The 23,759-nt window shown below is 33.9% G+C and overlaps 1 pseudogene; it reads left to right on the top strand.

Moving 5' to 3' along the window:
- The window catches only part of LOC128208709 (neuroendocrine convertase 2-like), a 117,631-nt pseudogene that overhangs the window by 2,339 nt on the left and 91,533 nt on the right, over positions 1–23,759 (top strand).

Here is a 23,759-nt window from a genome sequence, read left to right as displayed (position 1 = left end):
CTAAATATGCAATAAAAATCCCCGGTAAGTCCTCTTTCCCCTAAGTTTACAAAAATTAACTTCATAAAACATTTCATACGTCAATCAATCATTTTTTGAGTTTATACTAATTTATTTCTACAGAAAATCGTGCAAGCTTTCTCCATGGTGCGGTGCTCCATTTTCTGCAGTTCATCAACTCTTACATAAACATAACTATCGCTGTATTAATTGCTGAATTCCTTACTTTATTGCCCTACATTGTTACTCAAGAGAAACTTTATCGTATTGTTTAGCATTATTCTTTTATAGTTCTGCTGTAACAGGAAAATTATTATCGCTTCAGTCTTATTACTTCTTGTACGTGCCATTTGGTAACAATAGTCCGCCAAACTGTCAGAAATGCAAGTGGGGGTACTTCTTTGTTTACTTTAGCTTTTGTTTGCAAAAAAAATGCTTTGTCGGCAATTTGGCTTTGTTTCTCAAAAAGATTCATATCGCAAAACGGACTAATAATAGACTTTTTAACTATCGGATTTGATTATAATTTTACCTGTCCAATCGCATTATGGTGTTTCAAGCGGGAAAATATTTGCTCATCGTAGAATGCTCGTGAAACTGGCCTCTAGTATTTGAAAGTAATTGTATATATTTGCTGATCTAATATTTGTCATGAATATATTCGGTATACTAACAAAATGTACAAACAGCATTGACACAAACATCATATCCCAGAAGTAGTTTTGTATCATTCTTTAGATTAATAACTAAGACACTTAGCTAGGGGACAACACACATAGGAGACTGACAGAATTTGCGTATGTGAGTGAGTGTGACTGCGTGTGACTGTGTGTGTGTTTTTTTAAATATTAAAAAGCATTTTGTTGTAAGTATGTTTTATTTAAGATTGAATATATATGTTTCGATTTGTACCCTTTGTGAAAAATAACTGAGAAAAGTGAATATATGCCAGGTGATTGCTTTTCAAACACATTTATTACTTTAAAGTATCCATTCAATGTCATATCACTTCCAATATAGACATAGTTATTCCTTTTTCCGTACTTTTCGCTTTTTAATCAAAATGAGAATTGGACCTGTGTGACAAAATTAGTCTGTAAAATCTTGATGAATTTTCATTTTAAACCCCAACAGTTGAAACCCAATCACAATTATCCATCAAATCAAAGGTCACTTAGGTAACAATTACTTCGCATAATAACTATAAAACATGTAATTCCACAAGCATAACAAGTTTTTATTGTGTTACTAGACAATAACATTGCAATGAAATAAACAACAATCAATCTCTATTTGGAGAAAACGATGTTACACCGAGAGACACAAATGCCCAATAAACAAGTTTTTTTATGGATGGAAACCGGGACAAAATGACATATAAGTAAAGATTGTGTTTATCTGTTACACATTATTTTTGGAAAGTTTATATACTTGGTATAAACCTTTTTTTAGACAATTCAAATTTATACTCACTATAAAAGTTGACGTTGGTCCAGTTCCATGTCCGCATGTAAGAAAAATGAATGAAGCTTGTGCAGTTTGACTGAGCAAAAATACATATTATATTCATAATTGTGTAGAACAAATAATTGGGAAATCATTCAATGATGTAAGTGTTAATGTGTTAAGGCATATAGTTTTCAATTATCAAAGTTTCGTTTTAAACTTAACGCCACTGAAGTATACCCAACTTAGGAAAGGCAATATGCCTTCATACAATCAGTAGTACTTTGTAATGATACACACCTTAGAATTAGAATTAGAATTAGAAGCTGTGAGGTTGTTTAACATAATCAAAGCTTGTATATGAATGTTGTAAAACACTTTTGGAAGAGGATGCATGATGATTTTATACATAGGCCCTTGCATTTTTCTCGCCAGAAATACCAATACCTTGTCAAGTTGACTCAACAAGAACAATTACTGGTATTTATTTTTGCGCTTTACTTTTAGCAAAACAATAAAGGTATTCTCTTTGAATGTAATGTTTGCAACTCTGTCCTTTTCCCAGAAAAATCGGGGTCAAGCTGGTGGTCTTCCTGGCCTTGACCTTAATGTGGAAGAAGCTTGGGCGATGGGCTACACCGGCAAAGGGGTTACAACATCAATCATGGACGACGGTTGGTTCCAATTCTTAATTGACCGTGGAAATGTTGTGATTTTGGCAACAGTCTTTTGTTTCATACACTTCGTTTGCTTCTTCTCTATAAAAATACTGGACTCCTATGCTGATCACATAAACATCAGTAAGATGTGGTTCGTCTCTTTGTGTTTGCTGTTCTCTATGCTGACCACTGGGTTTATGATGATCCTAAAGATAGAACCTACCATGGATTTTTGTCCCGTTTGTTTGCAACGATGATTTTATATTAAAAATTTAGAATCCTTCGATAATGTATTGATAATAATCCCAGATTTAATTAAATGTTTCAACTATTACAATTATCCATCGACATCTGCATGGCGTTTATCTGAATAACTGAATGGAACACGAAATGAACAGCGCATGATTATCCATCGACAGTGTGAAAAATGTGCACACATCACGATTCCCTGTAAAGAGCTCGATTCATCATGTTCCGTGAAGGTTTCCATTAATATCTTTAGAATTACGCATCGATCCAGCTCAGTTGGGTCTATATAAAATTGCTTGACCAGACTAAAAATGCTTGTCATCAGATTCCCTTTGTTGTGATAATATGTATCCAAGAACAACGTGTGGCCTTTCAGTGCGCAATGAATGTAACAAATACGCAATATTTGGTAGCACAATTTAAAAACATACGGATGCAGTATAGGCCTGGCGTATGACTGCTTTATGGATCCGGCTCTTGTCATGTTCGAACATACATTACCTGCCAGTATTGCAAACAAATTATGTATCTTAAAGTCAGAGTTTTAGTCAATTTTCATTTGTTAAAATCTATATAACAACACATATATTTAAATGTACAGTACGCATTTCAAGAACAGTTTTTATTTCCGATCATAGTTATAAATAAATTGAAAAGTTATCAAGTATAATTTCTTTAACTTTTCTCTGATAAATGAGCAAAATCATTGACATGTGACCTATATAGAAATTCGTGTAAATGTAAATAATATAAATATTTGCTCATTGCTAATTATCATGATTAACGATACTGGAACTTTCAGGACTTTTGCTTTCTACTGAAAATATTTATAAAGTTATTGACAATAAGAAGATTACCATAATGATTGGTGTCACTTTTTTCAGAATGCCAAAGCAAGCTATTATTTCAGCAGCAACGACCATTTTCCATATCCAAGATACACTTACATATGGTTTAACAGGTATTAATCCTTTGATAAACCATACTTTTTCGCGGCAACATAGTGTTTTCTCATACTAATTTGCTCGATTGTGGAAATTGAAACTGCAACAGCCATCTTAACTGCATCCTTGTTATATTTTGATTGTTACGTGGAGGAGCGGTTACTGAGTCTGGTTAAAATGAGATTTGGTACATTATTACTAGAGTCTTATGATGATGAAAACGGTAACGAGCATACAGTGTATCAAGATAAACTTTGTCGTTAAGGAGTCTGTCGAATTAAATACCTCTGTCTCAGCTTTAAGGGTTTCTGCTGGTAACATAATTATAGATAGTATTAAACGTTGCCAGTTTCCAAATACTAATCTTAGAACATGAACGACGACAAATGGACACAGTTCTTATAGTAAACTGCAAAATAGTTCGTACTTTTGCATCGTAGATTTCGAAAGTCTTTGTCAGGGAAATCTTGAAACACTATCATCTTTTATCCGGTGTATTGTTGCACCTGCTGCTATTCCTTTCAAAATTAGACTTTTTTCTTTATTCTGCTTCTATCCCTATTCCAGCAACGGAACCTTCCATACCAGTGGTGCATCCTATTTTGTCATTTAAGCGCAATTAGTGCGTTAAAGAATCATTTTAATAATGTTTTGCAAGCGTTAAAATGGTGTTCATTTTAATCAAAACGTAAGCTATTTACCTTGGGCTACTGTTCGCACAATTGCTAGATAGCAGGAGTACTCGAGACCACAAGCGGCAACCCTTCTTTTTATTAACACATGCACATTGATGCTAATTGCGTAGTTGTTGTTACTGTTATTCATATTGTAAAACTGCCATCTACATGAATATAAAATGGACGGGTCCCGCAGGTCAAGAAAGTTTTGGCGGTTACTCTGGTACAAGTGTAATGCCCGGTACGCAATCAATACAGCAAAACAATCCAATTTAAAGTACAGAACCGTTATCGCCTACTTCTTATCGAATTGAATTTAAGGGGTCTTTCTCCGTGTACTTTTTCATAGATGACATTTCCCAACTTTTCTGACTTAGTTCCTTCTTCGTTTTACAAATGATAAAATACACATTTTGAAACTGCACTTGTTTGTATAATGTATGATGCATTTGCATAAGAAATTAAATGTGTATACGCGAATAATTGACGTTTGGGCATGAGGATTCAAACTTTCTACCTATAAATATTCAAATGCGCCAATATATTGTTTGTTATATTTCAAGAATATTAACAATATCCGGATTTTAACTTTGATGCTAGAAAAAATGCTAATTTCCATACACTCCTCCGGTTTTCTAAGACAGCCAGTTTCTGGCTTGTCGATAAATAAGTATAAGACATGTGCAGATGATTGTATGAAAATTAGCACTGATATTTATGAGAATGGAAAAGTTTATGAAAAAGGCATTCTCGTATTATCATTGTGTTCTCCTTGTAAACATAACAGTGTCCACTGGTTTTGAGTTTCAATCTTTTCGTCATGCTTAGCTGAACCTTAGTTAAATCTTGTTATACGGAAATTGTGTCCAGGTATTCTTAACATATTCAGATATTGTGTTCAGGTATTCTTAACATGTTCATTAAAACTACTTAAATATAGGTGTCTTCATTCATTTCAAGGACAACCAAGAAGGAGTGATCGAATAAAGTTGTTACTTTTCTCTCTTGTTTTGAACTTCTGTGTTCCATATAAATCACTCCAGAAATGTGCTCATTTCCATTCCACTTGCTTGCTACTAGGGAATAAGACTTTAGATGCACATACATTTGAATAATCAAAGCAACCCAAGCGGAATATTTAAAGACCTGGATACATTTTGAAACGGTAGGACGTTAATGCATAATGAATTTGCAATGCAGATTTGGTTTGACATACAAAATAATTGATATGTCCGATGTTAAGGTCTAGAAGTCCATTCAGACAAGGCGTTTTGAAGTCCTGACATATTGTGTTCGTTTGGCAAGAGACAAAAAACTGACTTCGTCATAATGATCCACATGTTTTGCGAATTATATTTAACCCATATTTGCAAAACTCATTCAGGCCAACGAATGCTGGATCAACCCTTTATGACCGACCTAATTGAATCTAACGCAATGGGCCACATGCCAAACGCCATTGACATATGCAGCGCAAGTTGGGGACCCACGGACGATGGCAAAACAGTACACGGCCCACGGAACCTTACAATGCGAGCAATTGTGAAAGGTGTAAATGAGGTGGGTATTCATTGCACTTTAGCATGCCTTTATATCTTAGAAAACGATGCATAACGATATAAATCCGGGTTTTAACACATATGTCTTGTCAGTTTCATAGTGATGTGAAAATGATCCTACAAATTTTGAATAAAATAATTAAAGGACAAACACATCAACTGCGCTCATTTTTATAAGCTTATGGATTAAGGTCAAATAATCCGTGAACTACATGTTAAAAACAATAAATGAATATGTACATCATAATTTACAGACTACAAGTACCGGACAATGAACGTTTTTGTGAAAAGTTGAACCAACCGTAATTGTCTTGCAGTTGACAATCCTTACAAGGGTGTTAGATGAAAAATACACGTGGACCGTAGAATGTTAACATTAAATGTCTAACCTTTTAAAAATATACACAAACGGTCCGAAATATATTACAATGTTTTACCCATGGATATCTGTTCATGAATTATACACTTTCAACTGCTTTACGTCATTTGAATAAATCGTGACATGATATACGGTCAGCCTCATGTTGCATTTGACAGAAGTTTCCTGGTAACGGAGTAGCAGTTGACAAAGTGTTGCGTCATAAATGTGTTGCTATGGTAACCGCATATTGAGAACAGACACAAAACACATAGTGTGGTTGTTATGGATAGAAAAGGACAGAAATGAAAATTGTACTTCATAAACATAACACTTGAGACGATATTCGTTCGTGTACGTGAAGTTCTATAAGGCTGGTTTCTTTCTATCTTTGCGTGACTTGGTTTATTGTAGAATAAAGTTATTTAAGTAAATACCCACAGCAAAATAAATAAAAGTTTTTTGCCTGGAGTTTCATTGAATTAAACCAGTTTCTCAGAAACTAAACATCTTATGAAATCTTAAATTAAACAAAAGTCTCATCAAATGGCGTCTTATAATTCACTTCCAAAGCTCATATAAATTAGACTTCCTGAGTGTTTCTATAAAACGAGAGAAACCAACGTTCAAGAAAAATCAGAAGTAAACATGAAATTTACATCAGATACTATTTGCAATAATGACACTTGCAAAGCGGCAGAAGTCTTACAATTTACAATATCATGGGTAGCAATATTTATACTGTAAACATGGAAAGAGCTTGTAAACATCACTCCAACAAAGGCAACGCATTTGTTATTTAACATTTAATGACCAGCATCTAATTGTACAAAACTGTTCTTTGGTTTGGATAAATTTTGCTTAACATTTATTACTTTGTGAATATGTATACAACATATAGTATGAACCAGTGAAATCAATTAAATGTTTGAGGATAATATGTGGGCACCAATCATTGTTTACCATTGGCTGCAGTTCATTTGATTGTTTTTATCTTTGCAGCAGAAACGAGATTTTTTCTCATTCATGCAAGTTATTTCAGAGTATGACATCGTTAAGATTATCAACGTAGAAGGAAACGTTTAAAGATCACACAAAATAAACTGACCTTTTGTTTTGTATTAAAATAAATCTAAAGAAATCTTATACTGATTAGCAGTGTGAAAGACATAAGCTGAGGTAGTAAAACTATCCCAAATATCAACATCAACTCAGCCACCGACGACGGGCAGACTGCTGGCTATGACGAGTCCTGCTCCTCCACCCTGGCTAGCAACGGCAACAGTACGCTTAGAGACGCCGGAGTGGTGAGTGTTTACATGGAAACTTCTAGGATATTGCTTTTAAGCTAGATTAACAGGCAAATGACCGTTTATTATTATCTTACATTTGGGGTGTTGAATATGTTAATGTTTGGTCTTGGAAAATAGCACTTTGTCGTTTGTCCTTAACCAAACGCAAATTTAAATTATGTTTTGGACAACCTTGAAGGCGATTGCTCAGAAATGTTCTTATAATTATTAATGGTAGAGTCCATTGATGTAAAGCAAGAGATAGTATTGACTGCACACATCATTTATTGATTATGTTATATACACTCAAACAAATAAAGACATTATTTATCCTAGTCCTGGAAACTTTAAACCATTGACACGAGTTAACACTTTAATATTTTCTAGCAAAGACAGCTACATTGTTGAGATTTTAAATTTTTTTTGCAGGTCATCACATTTGAACAGCGTTCAGGATTTTTATCTTAGTTGATAGTTTACGGAGATAAATAAAACTTTGCATATGAACCGATCCTGATAGAGATGTTTTCGCCGATCTTTGAGAGTAAAATAAGTACTGACATTTATTAATTATTACGGTTAAACAAAAGGTTTACCTAAAACTAGATAAACACGCCTAGTTTCCGAAATATCCGCAATGCTAAATGCAATTCTCACATTAAACAACAGTAAATGCACATATCAGCAGAAATGTTGTTGTATATACACTAACATATAAACACTATTTTATTCTGGAAAGGACAGAACACCAAATGTAAAACAGAATCCGACAATTATATACGAGCTGTCTGTGTATGTGTCATCCCGTATGCCAAATTTAATTACCATTTATTCTGCGTAATTTCTCATTCGAAAATGATACTTCAGCAATCCCTAGATGAGAAAGGTTGGCATGATTCGAAAGATACTTAATCCGTTTGTATCAAACTCATTAACTCTCAAAACATATATCAGTTTTACTTAATTGTTTATGATATGTTCAATTTGAATATTCGATGTCTTGGAGAGGTCTTGTAATTGTCCATATATTGTTACAGTATGGTTTCGATTTAGTAAAAACGAACATCATGTTTCTTATCAGTTTTATAGTCATTGATATATATGAGAGTATATCCTCTAGCCGACAACAGACCTGTACAACAACTGCACCACCACTAACTAAAGGGACGTCTTCGGCCGCTCCAGAGGCGGCCGGCATATTAGCCTTAGCCATCTAGCCTTAGCATATCTGATATTGCGACAATAGTCAGTCGCACGACTTTAATGATCAAGGTTTTATAATGTGAACTATCTGTTTTTACGATGAACAATGAAACAAATAATAACATAATCTCATTGGCACCTCAGTCTTAGCACCCATACGCAAATGGTTTGGGGTAATATTATTAGGACAGTAAATATGTTTTCTGTCTGTGTTTGTCTGATAACAGAATAACGCTAACTAAGAATTCATCAACACCACCGCTGTAAACTTAATTATCATTTTTTCGAACTATGAGGAAATACGTTTAGGATCACAGTTTTGCTTTGGTTACTGTAATTCCCTCTAGGGGTGCTAAAACAACTTGTTCTCAAGCTCATTTCTTCATTCTTTTTCTGCTTTTATATGATTTTGCATGTTTGTGAATCAATATTATGTTATTAAACTCTTAAAAACAAATAACTAAAATAATAAAAAAATGCCCCTAATCCATGCAACTAGTTCTAGTGACATGCACATTGCTGTCTTATCATATTACGTCATTGCTTTCCGAATGCTTTCCGGTGCAATGTATACGTGCACGAATATACAATTACCAATAAATTAAATATTACATATATCGCTTAATTTCCAGTTGCAACCTTACCTGCGGGACATGCAACACTTGACAGTCCTCTCATCAAAGAGGAATCGCCTTTTCGATCCTTATCTTAAGCACATTTGACAGTACAACGGTACCGGTTTGGAATTCAATCATTTGTTTGGGTACGGCGTCTTGGACACGGGGGCGATGCTTCTAATGGCAAGAAACTCGAAACCGCTTCCAGACGTTTCCAATGCACAGCTTGGTCCACTGTGGAGAAAATGTAAGCGTTAGAAATATATTTGATGATGCCTTATTTAATAGGTTAAAGCAAAACAATTGGCAAGACGATATATTCTTGTGTTCGTTTTATAAAACGCTTTTTGTCCATAGTGTCACAACATGTTGGTTGAGACCACGACAACTTCGTAATGAGTTTGGCCGTTGTAAGACTTTTAATTACGTATAATGTTCGTTATAGATTAATTTATTCGAATATGCTTTTCAGTTGACAGAGCAGTCTACAACTTAGTGCGAAGAAATTACTACTCGTATATCAGTAATTAACATACTCAATTAAGCAAGGTATGTTATGAAGGTATTTTTCGTTTAAATGCAACTATTTGCAAAATCACTTCCATATTTGCTGTTGTTTGGATATGCAGCTTCATTCTGCCAAATATTGATGTCAGACAGTAAGATGTTTTTAACAATTTCATGTCTACAAACTGAAAATTAACCTGTTGGCTAGTTTAATGACTTTAATACCGACATAAGAAACCAACTCAGAAAAAAACAAATATTTTTGCTTCTGAACTGACAACTAAATTGAAACACAAATACATAAAGGGTTTGAGTTATAGAAAGTATATGTAGCCAAGCAGAAATTCGAACTCACTACCTTTAGAATAGAAGCTCTTCAATGAAGGTATTGTGTTCGAAACCTGGCTAGCGTATTGGAGGTAATACTTATAGTAAATGTAGTGAACATGCTCAGTAAAGTAACAACCATATTAGTAAAGTTTGATGCACCAGGAAGAAATGGTTAAACACAACATCAGCAACAATGCCTGCGGTAATGCATTATGCCTGAATTCGACTTGAAATGGATAACACAAAAATCAGTATGCTGAACTTTGGATATGTTTTTCCAGGCGAAAATTCGATTAATGTAATGTTTCAAAATGAAAAAAAAAACCGATCATTAGCATTCAAGCACTAGCTCTTTTTGAGCATCAATATTTCAGAGGGACTTTCCAGGCTTCCTTTCGTTTAACATTAGACTGTAAGTGACATATATCTCTTAGAAACTAGTAGTTCAGTTGCAGCAAACCGCCCTTCAACAAAACTGTTACGTATCTGTATTCGACTTCCCTGGTTCATGCTTTTAATTTAGTTTTCAAAACAAATCACCCCCTATAATCAGTTCACATTTCACTATCCGAGATAAGTCCCTTGCTTCCGTGCCTTTGATAAGAGATTATCGTTGAAGAACAAAATCAATCAATAATGTAGAGAACTTAATTTCCGCAGCTTTTCAAGAAATAGTTTTCGTGTTATTTCACCTTCTTTTAAGCCTTGGCTGGAAGTAGCATTAACTCCATCGAAATCATTTAAAAACAATTTGTAATCAACAGCTACATTTATATAATGTCGATTGTCATCCCATAATTAAGAAACTGACTTTAGCAATATACACTTTGGCTTATACTTTGACGTATTTAACTTACTACTGAAGAGGCGAGGCTATACCAATGATAAGCCACCATACATGTACAAAATGCATTGTTTTCACTTTAACCGACCAATTAAATCGTGGATTTAAATAACTTTGGCGAGAGAGTCGATGTAAAAAAAACAAAGTTCGGAAACTATCTCGTAGAAGTAGCATGAACAATACAAATAAATTGTCTCGCTTATGTCCACTGGCAATGCGATCGTTAAATGCAGCTATTGCACAGACAGTATTAATCGACCGTCTCGTTGAAGCAAAACGGCAATGCGATCATGTTTCTTTTAACTGATTGACGAGTACTTTCTGTTACTAATTGTTTACCAAAGTAATTCATATCTACTTGTGGTGAGGTTGAGATAAGGGTTGTGTTTTCATGATGGTTTAGATAGATCATTTATAAAAAGGTTGTGTTGAGTAAAGAAAAGGTTTATTATGCAGGAGTTTTAACTATTCTTGCGTATAACAGAACGTCACTTTAAACCTGCCTAATTATAAGCATTTTTTTCTACAAATATTTATTTTTACCTTTGTTGTTTTGGAGTATGTTGATTATATCATCTATTACAACTATCTTTACGGAAAGCGTTTCTTTTGTGAAAAAAACCCTGATGAAATTCATGTTTTTACGACAACTCCCTTAACAAGAATATCAGATAAAATAAGGAAGATTGCATTCCTCGTTGTAAGAGAATTATTATTTTTATTTCGAATATCATTTGGACTTACAGAAAAGAAAAAAGATACCAATTATGGTTCAATTTTGGGGTATCTTTAATTGTTGTTGTAATAGCCTCTTTTTTTTGTTCATCTAAACATTTTTTATAGGGTCGTATATACCAAATTAAAGACGTGCCACCCCTCTCAAAAATACGTAAGTAGACAATGGTTTAGCAACAAGAGTAAAAGAGTGTAAAGGAATCAAATCTAAACGCTTTTCTTGTTTTCCTTTGAATGTTTCCGCAGTATTCAAGTTACAGAACCCGATGTGCATGATAGCTAGCTGCGGCAGGTTACAATAACTTATGTAGAGTGGATGTGGCTAACAGCTCAAAAGTAGCAGGTAAAACTTCTTATAGTTCTTGTAAACCAGCAAAGGGACCGTAATTTTGTATGTGGCTAAACTGTTTTAGATATGTTTTGTTACGGACAATGTGTTTTATCATTTGTTCCTTGTGCATCAAACCTTTCCTAACATGGTAGTTACTTTGCCGAGCATATTCACTACAGTTACTGTAAGTATTGCCTCCAATGATTGTATCTCTGATGCGCTTCTTTACATGCTATTAAACCAGTAGCGTTCGATACACCGCTAATTTTGATCAGTCGTTGCACATGTGCAACCTATTAGTTTTTGCCTTCATAATAAGTGATTATTTAATTTCCATTATGAGCGTAAATGTTGTCAAAACCTTATTCAAAATTATGGAATAAACTGCATTAATTTCAAAACAGTATCATTGTTTTTCTGCAGGAATGAAAGCAACGTCTTTTGAACTAATTGGGATCCACTACATCATCTATTATAAACATAAATACATTAAAAATTATTAATAAACCAGAATGATAACTATCGATTCAAGATAATATGTTCCAATAAAGGCGTCTGTCTATTCGGTGTAACCTCTGTGGTATGAATATTAATGTGTAAATAAAAACTAAAACATCGAAAAAAACACGTGTGTGTACAGTGTCTACGTATTTTGAATATTCACGATAATTTTAACTCGCAATTCAAAGATGTTAACTTTAATATAATTCAAGTCATTGCACAGTTGGAATTCTTAATGTTTATGTTGTACGACCTTCCTGGTTATTTTGAATTTTGAGGTAAAATAACTGTAACGAGGGCAAAATTTGAGGTCTGTATTAAATTTCCGTGTCCCAAATCAATCTCTTTCCTGTAATATGTTCATTAAGTAACACTTGAAATTAGATTTCAGATGCAAAATGCATTTTGATTATAAGAAAGCAACCCATATCGGAACATTTTAAAGTCTTTGCGTTCGTACATATTTGTTTGCCGATGGTAATCGAGGCTTTATCCCTTTTACTGTAGCTCCACTTCATGAAGAGCAAAATTTACGCTGAAAGTAGAGAGTATTTTGTCGATCTACAGAAGTTGGTACAGACCTGTTTTCGTAAGTTCGGTGTTCACTCTGCACATGCGCGAAGTAACTATGATTGATAGTTTTGGATGCCGTTGTCTGAAGGCAGCTGAAGCTGACGTTATAAACAGGAATTCAAAACAGATATATAACACAGTATCAAACGTAGATAAGCATTTACTTTATATGTTCTCATTCTTTTGTTATTTTTCATCTAATATACAATCAAAATTTAGTACCAAAATGTGCTTTTTTTCTAGATATACATTCTTCTGCGAACAAGGGTCAAAAAACGTAATTGACGAGCATAATATCCTTATGAATGACAAAATTATCGATGTCGTTCAAGCAACACTACTATGAAAAATGAAATGGTGCCATCATTATCGCTCCTGCGCGCGCCCCATTTAATGTAGAAAGCCTTAATGAACATTTACTTGGATAATTTTGTAAAAGGAAGACTATTTAGCGTTATGTATTAGCAAATCAGGTTTGATTATTCTGAGGAATAATGTTGCTTCATTAGGCACAAATAATATGAATATTTTATGGAACGGACTCCGGTAAAATATAAGATTTTGTTTTCATACTGAATATCAAATCGGATAATAGTAATTCTTGTTCTTATAGAACAAATCGTATTTAACCTTTAATAAAGTAATCTCTCATTTTAATACCTGCCGTTCTTTAAACTTTATATACATATAAGGTTGGTAGCGAGACGTGATATAATACACAATAATAGTAAACGAGTTCAGGGGCTGTATTCAATGACCACCTTGAATTGAACTTAATGTGAATATCATATTCAAAGCCTTTTGATACGACTGTAAACAATAACTGACCAATAGTTTGGAAACACTAAGGCATGTCTGAGACAATGCTAAGAATGGTATTGAGTACGGCCCCATAAACTCGTGGCTGAATCGTTGTCTAGTGGTACCAAACCTGGCTGTTAATCAAGGAAGTTCGCATGTTCGATTCATCGCCGCTCCACTAGAAACAAAAATGAATCGTCTTCTGGAAAGGACGTTGAATGGGGGATCCGTGTGACACTAAAAATAAGCTGGTGCAAGTAAATAAACAGACTAGCTCTAACAAGGGTTACATTTTGTCAGTGCAATTTGCTCCAAAAATACTAATATGACTTATTATCTTATCGGAGCACTCGCCGAATGGTGTTTGTCCGAATGCGAGTATTGATAAGCTTACACATCCCAACCCAAAGCCCCATAACGTCATCATAACGACCTCCACCAGCACCATTTTCAACACCACCACAACACATCCTTTTATATCAATACTTTATATGTTTTTCCTTTGTCCCTCTCGTCATAAAAAAACCCCAAACAGAACCACATCTTACATCAAAATAAAACTCTAACACCGAGTTCACTATCAGCTTAACTGGAAATTTTCAGTCATCGCCAATATCAGCATTATTATCGTCTATGTCTCTGTAATCACAGTGAACACACCATCTTTAAGCACCAATGACACGTTCATCTTGATTAATTTCTCTATCTAAGTTGAATTCATGGTCGACGTCGCTTACCCTATCACGGCCATTGAGATTTATCTAAAACCTCATCGTAATAAAGCTTAATTAGTAGTGCATTGATGTTTTTTGTCAATATTGATAAAATACTTTTTTCCATTGAAAGTATCTCATACTCTCATAAGGCAATTATATTTCTTTCCTTTTGTTCTGCTTAGAGTTGTCTCTCTTTTCGAAGAAAGAACATTTGTAGCAGCTGTTCTTTTGTTATCATTTTCTAAATTTACATCTTACATCTGTCTAAATTACAATGCAGAAGCATTACACATAAAACCTCTGACAAGATGGCAAGCTTACCTCTTTCAACGTGACAGTTCTGTTTATGGTATAAGTGATGGGTGGATTTAAAGACACGTATTGTTTGATACATGTAATTAAACTTTACATATATCCAACCATTTTTAACGCTACAATCGAACCTCTTTCAATGTGGTGATCAAACAACTTTCAACGTAAGCGCTAACTTGTTTAAACGTGACGATCCAGCCACTTTCATTTCAATGATCCAACCTCTTCTAATTTGGCGAGTGTTCTATTTCAACTTTACGATCCAACCACTTTCAATTAAAAGGTACAACCTCTGACAACTTTACGAGCGACCCTATTTCATCTTGACGATCCAACCGATTTCAATAAAAAGGTAAAACGAGCGATCCTGTTCCATCGTGATGATCTAACCACTTTTAATTTTATTATCCATCTCTGTCAACGTGACGCGTATTATTTCAATTGTGTCTAATCAGTGTCTAACTGATTAAATATCTTGTGTACTTATCGGTTAAATGGCATGCTTTAGCCCTTGAATGTTTGATTCTGTTTCATATGACCTTTACTTTCTACTACAAGTTGTGTTTAAGTGGTATTTTTATTCATGATGTGTCGTAAATATTATGAAGAGAGTTTATAATTGGTTATCATTTATTTGGCCATTAAAATGTAACATCGCCAATACCATTTGAGTAACAGGTCGTTGACATATACACATTACCATACACCCACTGATTGTTCGTACACTTAGTGGGTGACATTTAACATACTGGTGCCTTTCTTTATTGAGTTTGTTTTTATAATTACATTTCATTACGAAATATGTCGTTGCATTCTCACGTTTAATACATTGTACTATTTATTTTCAACCCACATTTTCTTAGTTCAAGTTGAAGTGAAAATATAAATGACATTAGAGGTACAAATATAGAAAATGCAGCTCATTTATTTTCTTGAATTATTACCAACTGCTGCAAAATAGTAAAACCGCACAGAAAGATCTATTTTCGTTATTATTCCTATAATGCTGTAGACAACTGCTGCGTAACTGGATAACTTATCCGCATGCATGTTATTTTTTAGATGATATGCGCTTTTAAGCAATTTAATTAAAAATATGTAATACCATTTATTGATTGCAAGAGCTCATTAAGTGACTCGTTTATTGTGGCGTTTTCATATTTTGAGGAAAAAACGATAATGTTAATGTACATCAGTTGTTTATAACTAGGTTACATAGTAAATGTTGTGCCAATGGATATCATTTGGTATTGACAATGGAGAAGATTGTGGATAGATTAAAATTGATAGGTTAACTTCGTTCAAGTTGAATGTGGTGAAGTTGTGAACACATGTAATATAAAAGGGTTATTGTATGCGTATGTAATAATCAAACATATTTTATTATTTTTCGTTAAGCTTGAGATAAGACTTCCAAAAACGGGTAAACGCGTTATATTAAAAATGTTTAAAATTATATGACCTAACTTCAGTATCTAAGTTTCGTTTCTTCAAGATATACTATTTGAAACTGTGCAAATAACGTATCGGCGACATAATTGACGCCAGGAAATCTTAAGCATCTCACTTGGGAAACAAATCCGGATGGACGGTGAAGAGCTATTTGTATGTTTGCGGTAATTGACATTTTATTCCAGTAACCGAAGGCCTTTCTCTTGCCCGTCGGTAAATCTCATGTTACATCGTGAATGGGCTTCAATGCTCCGCTCTCTCCACCCACGCAGTTTTTGTGGTAGCATAAATTGTCCAGTAAATGATAATGGAGTCACCTGCTATCCTTTCATCAAAGTCGTTCTGTCTAGGCCGCAGAATGCCAAACGTCGGCTTCTAGAATTGATGGTCTGTCCAATAATGTGCAACCTTCATTTTTTTATTGATCATCGGTTGACATCCCTTGTTATTTATATGAAGCGGGAGCGGTGATCGTTTCGTGGACTTTTTATGTGAGAAATGTGTGCGTAGTGCCTAGATTTAAAATGAGTTTAAAGCGCAGTGCGGAAAATATACAATAACAAACCAAAGCTACACTAACCTATAGTATTGCTTATAGTCCGTCAAATAATGAGATATTGTTCACAATGTAAGGCGCTACCAAAGATCGCTTCGAATAAGGGAAACATCAAAAAACTTAATTACATTGAAAGGAATGATTTCATCTGGCTTATTTGAATATATGACGAACAAGAACAAACATTGCTTCTTTAAACATTTTCGTTGACAAAAGAATAGAAAAGTATGGTTAATATTTAATAAACCAATTTAAGGATACTATGATAGAATATTCTTGCTTTATTTCACTAACCGAATCTAACATTGAGTAGGTAGGAATGTTATTAAGAAGGTAAGTAGGTATATATATCGTTTCTTTCCTCTTCATTTGTTATTGATCATTTATTTATGATCAATGTTTTTGACTGACCAGATTGAAAATGTATGCTGTTTTGGAGAAATGAAACAATGAAACAAGCACGTACTAAATTAGGTGTACATGAATAAGTCTTTATAAAAAATTATTAAAATTATATTATTTTATTGTTTTAAAATTGATCAATTTACAATGTTATCAATTAACTTTTCCAAACGGCATTTTGAATCATTTATTATGAATGCCATATTTAAGTGACTGCTGAACATATTGCATTGGCTAACTACACATTTGTACGAACGCATCCCGTGTTTTCTTGTTGGTTTCACATATCATTTTAAAATATAGAACAACCCTTTCTATTCTATATTTCACACATCTTAAACTAGCGCAGAAGCGGCTTAAATGCCATCATTGGAAAGAAACCATAACTCTAACAACATTAGATAGGAATAATTCCCTCATTTATCAACACAATTATACAGTTTTGTCAGACATTATCCCAATCTTTTAGCAGAGGTGTTATTTGCTTTTACACAAACTAGTAATTTTCTGTTGAAAAATGTATGGCTCGACCAAATATACATGGCAAACATCAGACTGATCGAAAATAAACGAAATGTTTGCTTTAAGCTCTTTTTCATCCTAGCACCAGCAGTGCTGTTGACGACATATGCAAAATTCTAAGAAATGACCAATTTTGATAAGCCCATGTTTCATGAATAAAGCTTTAACCATTGACCTAGAGGCACACTGTGAAATGCCGTTGCAATATAAAGTGAATTTCGGCTCTTCTGGAAAATAATATATAAATGTTCGTCCATTGTTGTTTACGTTTGCAAGTTGTAATTGTCAACAAATTAAAAGTATATGATCGCGTTCATGTACATATACAAATTTAAAACAGGTGTTTTGCAACCGTTTACTTCCTGAAATTTCTTCTTGAATTCACTTAACATATTTTGTACATGATGTTAACAAATAGATATGAATAACTCTGCCAACATTTTGAGTTCATTGGGCAAGAAGCATATGAAGGAGGAACAAACTATAGATATACCCTTTACGTAGGATATAAATCCCATGCAAAATATATTTGCAAGAGCATGTTGAACTGTTTTTGCAAGAGGTAAATAGCAATACTTGAATAAGCATGCATTTGAAACAGGCCTCTGCTCTAGACACGAAGCAAGATTAACAAATGCATTCGTTAAATACTGTTGATTTGTCAGTTGGTGTTGATTGCCTGAATTAAATGTACCAACAAGTTGAAAACTACTACCATCCAATTTGACAAAATATCAGATCGTTAGAATGTACCTTAATGTTAATTTTTTTTAATGTAAATCTATACTGAAATACACACTGAAAGTCATCAAAACTTTTAGTGGTCTACATACTATTTTCTCAACTACCAACTACCTGGGTCAGCAACTGTTTAAATATACCACTTCGTTTAATTAATAACCGCAAACTGCCTCCTTCGTTAATACCATTATTGTCAGTGATTTAACAAACTATGCCTGTTTGTTGTATCTATAGAATTGATCTTATATTGCAGTTGTAAACGAAGGAATATGACAATTTATCTTCACACTTTTGTTAAACATTAATGCATACAGACATTCTTGTCAATATAATTTGAGAAGAACACACAAGAAAGCAGACACCCAATATTTACCCTCTACATATTCAAGATTCATTAATTTGTGGTCATGACTTTCTATATTGTTGCAAAGGAAAAGGTCGTATCTGTGATACGAACAAATAAAGGAACATAGTTAATAGATTGACGTTCGTAGGAACGTGTGGCCACATTCTAAAAGGATTGCCAGACACACTTCACAGTCAATACTAGATGAGCAATACAATTGTTTTTGTTCGAAAAAAATCTCAATCTCGCTTGTGAATAATTATAAAATACTCATTGAATTTGGTTATTTTATATTGTGAGTGCCAATAACAATGGAGTATTTTAAAACAGTATGTTACGATCCTCAGAACCAAGAGGGGATGTACCTCGCCAAAATTGAACTCTAACCTACACATATATTGCAAAATATGAATTAACAAAAAATAATTTTAGGGGCTTCTTAACTGTAAAGGTTTCCTGTTATTTCTCGAGTAAAGGATATTTCTTTACTTTTAAACCAATTAAATATACAGGGAGTAGTTTTAGTACCCTACATAATCATGCTCGAGTCCGTTACCTGGCCCATATATCACGAAAATACTTAAGTCAAATCTCAAACTCAGTCTCAACACATTATACCACATAGCATCAAAATTAATCAAAAACACATTCTATCATAGAATATGCTGAAAAAAGCCTTTGGTCAAGTTCCAAGGGAAATCTATTCTACTGTCAATAATGTATATGAGTACAATTCTGTATTCTTTATAAAATACTTAAGTATATTTTTTTGCTCTAGAAATAGTTTTCTTTGAAATATTGAAAAAAAAATCTGTAAGAAAATACGTTTTTAAAAAGTACAAAACATGGAAGATTTTGAAGAAAATTATGCTTTTATATAGTGACATGAGTTGAGACTGAGTTTGAGATTTGACTTAAGTATTTTCGTGACATTGGGGCCTGGGCAGAAGCGGGTGCTGGTTTCCATTTTAAGAAGCTATGATAAGGGATCCCTGGTTGGAATCGCACCAACTCTCTTTTGGATAAGAGGTGGACACATGAACCACGACAATGTATATTACCTATTAAACAATAGGATATCGAAAACAATTCATATAGAGAACACATATAAATTTTAAACGATATTAACAATAAAAAGGAAGATATTTAATAAAAGCATCATTTTAGATTACACCATGAGTTAAGGAATGTCAATATTGAAATATAATGACTTTAAATCAATCCATTAAGTAATTTATTACTAGGCAACACCAAATTTACCTTTTGTTCAACTGATTTTCAAGAATATATTTAACACGAGCGAGCGAAAAATATACACTTCTTTCCAAATCAAACATATAACTGAGCGGCGAAAGGCGATTTTGATTAAAACAAATAACAACAACAAAACAGTGTTAAAAGTGTTAGTAGCTGATTACCAAAGGCCAACTGTCAATCACTGGGCAGATTATCTGGACAGCTAATCTTATTATAGTTTCCAGAGTTTTAATCATGGTCTAATTCTCGTTTATTTTCTTCACTAAATATATCAAGTACAATCGGTTTACTGCCATGATTGTTAATTTTACCCATCTAATTCTCAGTCTTGTCGATGTCCCAAGAAGCAGAAAATATTATTAGCTTCTAGGGCATTCAATTTAAGATGCACATTCAATTGAATAACAAAAACAAACCCGGCGGAATATGAAAGTCTTGGCTACATTTTACAATGGCAGGACATAAATGCTTAACATATTTACAATGCAGATTTGGTTTTGTTTTCAGGAATAAAGATGTAAATTTAAAGCGCGCTCATAGTAGAACACTTTATTTCTAAATCACGGCGTTATTTAACAAGTTTATGTATAAATAAAAAGAAAACACGGAGCCTCACTAGAACTAAAGATAAATAAGAAGAAAAATCAACAACATTGGACAGTTATAGCAAATGTCACGGCATAATATTAGCACATGCTATTGGTGAAAGTGTAAACATGTTATACGTTAAGCTACCGTGCTAGTAAACTGTCCTGTGAAAAGAAAATATATTAACATGACACTGACATCTTGTTCCTATGGATAGAACGTTTATGACAAAACGGCAAATCCTTTTTGCTCTCACGTAAACGTCAGTACAAGAAAAAAACATATTTTTTTTCGAAATCTAGATTACCGCACACACGTATAGCTGACTTTGCATGTTTTCCTCCAAACGCTAAATACCTAAAAAATCCGGTTAGAATGCAAAATTCATAACATGTTTGATGTAAAGGTCTAGAAGCGGAGATAAAGCAAACGTTTTTAAGACCTGACAAATTGTGTTCTTTTTCAAATTGAATCCAAAACTGACTATATGATAATTATTCACATTTTTGCGAATCGTATCAACCTTATATTTGGATTACCCCTTGAGGTCTACGAATGATGATCCGACCTTGCTGAGCCCAATGCTATGGGCGTGTGATTGATGGGGGAATATTAAGCACCGTCTTTATATTTTAGAAAAAAGACGCAGTACGATGATGTATTTTTTCGTTCGGTAGTTATTTCGAAATATTCTGACTTGGCATTTCCTAATATTTTTTAACCCTATTTTTTTTATTGTATCTTGCATTACTGGAAGTTTTTAATCTTTAAAGAGATATTCCATTTCGGGCTTAAAACATCGCTCTTATAGTGATGCGTGTGTCAGTTGTCCATGAGACCTCCACCCTAATAAAAATAAATGAATTAAATAAATAAATGAAAACTAAAGGGACAAAATCAGCAGCTAAGATTATTTTATAAAGCACATGAGTTAAGGTCAAACTAGGCTTAACTACATGTTGGAAACAGTCATTGAACATTTATTTTATTATTTACACACTACAATAAACGGACAATGAACGTTTCAGTGAACCGTCCGTTATTGTCTACAGTTGACAATCTTTATAAGGGTGTAAGATAAGATTACACATGAACCGTAAATATTTCACTCTTTATGTACAACCTTTCAAAAATATATACAACTGACCAAAAATATATTACTATTTTTTTGCACTTATACATCTGTAAATGTGGTATACTTTTCCAACTTCTCACGTCATTTGAAAAATTCGTGACATGATAAACACTTAACCTCATGTTGCATTTAACAGAACTTTCTTGGCAACGGATTTGTAGGTGCCATATTTTTCAGTCGTAAATGTGTTGCTATCGTAACCACAAATTGTGTTCAGACAAAGAACACCAATTGTGATTGTTATTGATAGAAAAGTACAGGCATAAAGTTTTTAATTTATAAACGCTTGAGGCGAGGTTCGTTCGTTTGCAATGAAACCTGTTGGCTGGTAAAACTTTTCTCTTAGTCTTTTGTGACATGGTTCATTTTAGAATAAAACTATATAAAGACAGAATAAAAAGCCGGACATAAGACATCCCAGGACACCTGGGGCCGGTTGCTCAAAACTTTTAAATTTAAATTTAACGGTTCGTTAAAGTTTTAACGGTCCGTTTAATATTAACCAAAAGTGGCATGAGGTTGCTCAAAATAAAGTTAGAATTTAACGGCAGGTTTAACGGTTGAACCAGCCGTTAAATGTAACGGAGGAATAGACCTACGTTAAAACATTAACGGAAGGTTTCCAAGATGGCGGCTCTATTTGTAAATGTTAGAAAAGTGAATTAATTTCGGCACACTGTACATGTACAGAATTTGCTAGACGATGAGATGTATGCCAGATACAGATATACGAATAGTGGAATAGATTATCTAGAGGATTTGCTGAAGGAATTGCTGGAAAGAACGACAGGAAGAAACAGAGCACTTACCGTTAGACAGATGATTCTGATTACGTTGCGCTTCTTAGCCACAGGAGCATTTTTTAACATCATTGGTGATAGCATGGGCTACCACAAGTGCACTATGTCACGTGTTGTAGACCAAGTTACAGATGCCATTTGTGGGCACGTACATCAGTTTTTGGTGTGGCCTGGTGCCAATGCTCGAGCATGGAATATGACAGACTTTTTTTAAGAAAGCTGGTTTCCCGAATGTTGTTGAATCTGTAGACACATGTCCGAATCCAGGCACCATCCGAAGACGGACCAGCCTTCGTGAATAGGAAAGGCTTCCATAGCATCAACATACAGGCTGTATGTGACATCAAAGGCATGAAACTTTGAGTTTTCCACTTTTGTTTTCAGTATTTCCATCTTTTCTTTCGAACGCTTAACATAATTATATTGTCAATTTGGCCAAAACACGCCCGGTTAAAGGGCGATACTAAAAGGCTGACTGGAGCGCTGACAGTATACATATAGAGGGAAAATGCTGACCAAAAAATGTTATTTAATAGTGATTTTATATTTATATTGATTAATACAATGATTCAAGTCGACGAACAACATTCTTTATCATTTTTTGTTAAATAAATAACTCATAGGTAACATATGGTACCGTACTCATAAATATTATGATACAGAATCTATGCATACAGTTTGTTAAGAGTTTGGAGGGTGCAGGTGTAAATGCAAGCTGGCCTGGGTCGTGCCACGACGCACATATCTTCAGAACGTCGGGATAGGCAGCCAAGCTGACCATTGAACATGTGGCGTTTCCAGATGGTGTCCTTTTAGGAGACAGTGGGTATGAACATGAATTTGTGAGTTTATCACAGCATCCATGCATTCAGTCTGACAGTGACATACTTACCACTATAGTTTATTAACACCGGGAACGTTGTCTAGGGTGCCAAGTCACTGTACATGGCTAGAAAGATAAGATTTATTTTGTTACATAATAATTAATGTTATTTAATAGTGTTTAACTTACATGCTGTGTGTCTTACTGTTGCTTTCATTTAAATTTCACTTAAGGTATTTTGCGTGTATTTAAATCATGAATGTATTTCATCTTGTAACTTTTGATGTATCTGGTTATTTTTATAATGAAGCCTATAATCTTATTGCAACCTATGTGTTAATATTATAACATGTGATATTATGATCTTGAATCTTTTCAGGTCTTTTGTTTGTCTGTTATTGGATAATCTATTAAGTCGGAAAATAGCTAACAGCTAGTGTTACATGTGATTATCATAACCGACTTTAAATAAAGATGATCTTA

The sequence above is a fragment of the Mya arenaria genome, chromosome 11, assembly GCF_026914265.1.
Source record: "Mya arenaria isolate MELC-2E11 chromosome 11, ASM2691426v1".
NCBI lineage: Eukaryota > Metazoa > Mollusca > Bivalvia > Myida > Myidae > Mya > Mya arenaria.
The sequence above is the reverse complement of the archived record's forward strand: the minus strand, read 5'-3'. Positions and strand labels throughout refer to the sequence as shown.